A 3,274-nucleotide genomic window follows, 5' to 3' on the forward strand; every position below is an offset into this window, starting at 1 on the left:
ATTGCCTCTCCACATTCTTCCTCCCAAAATGTATCATCTCACACTTCTCTGCATTAAGCTTCATCTGCCATGTGTCTGCCCATTTCACAAGTCTGTCTGTATCCTCCTGCAGTCTGCTACCATCCTCTTCACCGTTTACTATGTTCCCAAGTTTTGTGTCATCTGCAAACTTTAAAATTTTGCTCTCATTTATGTAAATCAAAAAGAGCAGTGGACCTAATGTCGCCTCCTGGGGGACACCACTGTATGTATACCAGTCTGAAAACAACCATTCACCCTATGCTTTCTGTCTTCCAGCCAATTTTGTATCCATGCTACTGCTACCCCTTTTATCCGATGGACTTCAATTTTTGCTAACTAGTCTATTATGTGGCACCTTATCAAACGCCTTCTGAAAGTCCACATACACTATACCAACTGCACTACCTTCATCAATCCTCTCCGTTGTTTCATCAAAGAACTCAATTAAGTTTGTCAGACATGATTTGCCTTTTACAAATCCATGTTGACTGTCATTAATTAACTTATGTTTTTCCAAGGGAAAATTAATTTTGTCCTGGATTATGGCGTCTAGAAGTTTCCTCACCACTGACGTTAGGCTGACGGGTTTGTAGTTACCAGGGTTATCCCTCTCCCCTTTTATTGAACAGTGGTGTAACATTTGCAACCTCCAGTCCCCACGCACTAATCCCAATCCATCTGGACCGGGTAATTTTTCTACTTTGAGCACTGCTAACCTTTTAAGTACCTCCTCTCTATTTTTTTTATCCTATCCAATTTCTCTACACCCTCCTTTACTGTGACATTGACAGCATCCTCCTTTATGAAGACAGATACAAAGTACTCATCCAGTACGTCAGCCAATCCCTCTGCCTCCAAAAGAAGTTTTCCTTTTTGGTCCCTAATCAGCCCCACCCTTCCTTTGACCATCCTTTTACCCTTTATGTAGTCATAGTGTTCCTTTTTATGTTACCTACTAATCTTTTCTCTTATGGTCTCTTTGCCCCTTATTTTCTTTTTTCAGGTCTCCACTGTAATTTCTGCTTGATTCTCTAGTGATTTTGAACCTGACATTTATCATAAGCCTCCTTTTCTGTTTCAATTTAATCCCAATTTACTTAGTCATCCAGAAAGCTCTAGCTTTGGATGCCCTACCTTTACCCCTCATGGAAATGTGTTTGGCCTGGACCCTAACTATCTCCTCTTTGAAGGCCTCCCATTGCTCATTTAACATTTTACCCCTCAATCTTTGTTTCCAATCTACCTGGGCCCGACCCCTTTTCAACTCACTGAAATTAGCCCTCGTTCAGTTGAGTATCTTCACCTTTGATTGTCCCTTATCCCTTTTCATAACTACTCTAAACCTAATGATATTGTGATCACTGTTATCATGATGCTCTCTCATTGAAACCTGCTCCACTTGCCCCCACTTCATTCCCCAGGACTAGATCCAGCATTGCTTCTTCCCTCGCAGGGCTGGAAAAATACTCATCAAGAAGGTTTTTCTGTCCACATTTTAGGAATTCTTCCCTCTCTGTGCCCTTTACACTGTTGTCTTCCCAGTCTATGCTAGGATAATTGAAATCCCCCATTATCACTACTCTATTGTTTTTACAGAGTGTTGCAAATGGTATTTGTGTTTTTTAATAATAATAATCCTTGCATTTGACCTAGCGCCTCATCACGTTTTTGAGACGTCTTAAAGTGCTCTTCACAGGATATACTGTCACGTGGATTGACTCTATTTTGTGGGCGAAATGCGGCAGCCGATTCCTCACAGCAGTGTCCCACAAACTGTGGTGGATTGAATGACCAAATTATTATTCTTAAAAAAACACTGGTTTTGAAGGGATTATTATCCCGGAAAAGTGATCCACCAATCGACTAACAACAAGGTTCCTACTAACTGTAGGTAAACAGAGGCGTGTGTAAAGGAAACGCGGCTAAAGTCACCTTGTCCAGGAATCAAACCCAGGTCCTCTCTCTTGCAAAGGGGCGAGTGCTGTAACCCCCAGGCTATACATGTGAAATGGGAGCAAAATGCAATTATGGCATATTTTAAAAACTTTTCCCAGTACCCCAGCTTTGGAGCCTTGAAATACAGCGGTCGCTGGCCATTTTTGAACAGTCTCCAATAACGAGTGCAAACAACAAAAAGAAAGAAATATTGCACTCACTGAAACAAGTAGAAATGTAAGTGCATTAATTCCTGGAACAGGCAGTTACCTGCCCAGACTCTGGAATAGACTCTGGAATAGACTCTGGAATAGACTTCGCTGCTGCTGTGAGCACCGAACAAGCACTGCACTCCAGCAAGTCAGCACTTATGAGGGGAGGAGAGGGGGGGCAATGTTTTGAAGAATATTATTTGAAAGAAGTTTGTGCAGTTTCCAAACCAACTGCACCTGAACCTGGTCCAGAGACTCGCTTCCCGCCATGTCCCGTGACGCCATCAGATCATTTGCATACGCGACACAGCGGTTTAAACAGAAGCGGTGGTTTTTGAACGCTTTGCTCTCCGATTCTCCTCCGTTTCTTTTTTTCCGACCCATTTTAAAGTCGCCGAAAAGTCCCCGAAATGTAACGCAAAAGTGCGTAATCGCAGCCGGACATTGCCAGCGGCTGATGGTAAGTGAGAGGAAGAGGGCGGTGGGATAAGCCGGCGGGTCGGGAGGCCGTGGGCAGCTTTGCGCAGTGGCAGTATCGTAGCCGATGAGGTCTAACCGAGGCGTGATTATTGCTTATTGAAAACTTTTACCAATACCCCGCTCATGGCGACTTGAAACATAATCGCCTTTGGCAATTTTTGACGGTCTCCACGGAGACTGACTTTACACAAAGGAAATGAGAGATTTTGACGCTTCCCTTTCGGTTTTCGGGGCCGTTTGATGCCGTTCAGTTGTTTAGCTTCGATTTTATTCAGTGTATTTTTTTGCAGTGATTAGTTGGCCAGTGGTTACTTTGCAGCTTGAAATTCAGTCCCAGGGTTTCTTGGCACATTATTAATAACCGCACAGAGGTTTGACCCCCCCCTCCTCCGCCGCCGCCCGATGTTTAAAGATGAACCACGCTAGAGATGTGAGGGAGGATTGGATGGTCCTGTAGCTCAGTGGTTAGAGCACTCGCTTTGCAAGTGAGAGACCTGAGTTCAATTCCAGGCAGAGGGCGAAACCTTGGGCAAGTTTCCTTACTCCACACAGACCCTAATAATAATCCCTCCAAAACCCCCCCAAAAAAAAAATTGGTCATTTTCAATCTACGACTGTTTGTGGGA

The 3,274-nt window shown here is 43.8% G+C and overlaps 1 non-coding gene across 1 annotated transcript; it reads left to right on the forward strand.

Moving 5' to 3' along the window:
* Positions 1-2,683: 2,683 nt before the first annotated feature.
* Positions 2,684-2,825, forward strand: LOC121849989. Its single transcript, XR_006085444.1, has one exon. It is a non-coding gene; the product is annotated as a U4 spliceosomal RNA (small nuclear RNA).
* Positions 2,826-3,274: the final 449 nt, after the last annotated feature.

This window comes from Callorhinchus milii, unplaced genomic scaffold, assembly GCF_018977255.1.
Source record: "Callorhinchus milii isolate IMCB2004 unplaced genomic scaffold, IMCB_Cmil_1.0 Scaffold12, whole genome shotgun sequence".
Taxonomy (NCBI): Eukaryota; Metazoa; Chordata; class Chondrichthyes; order Chimaeriformes; family Callorhinchidae; genus Callorhinchus; species Callorhinchus milii.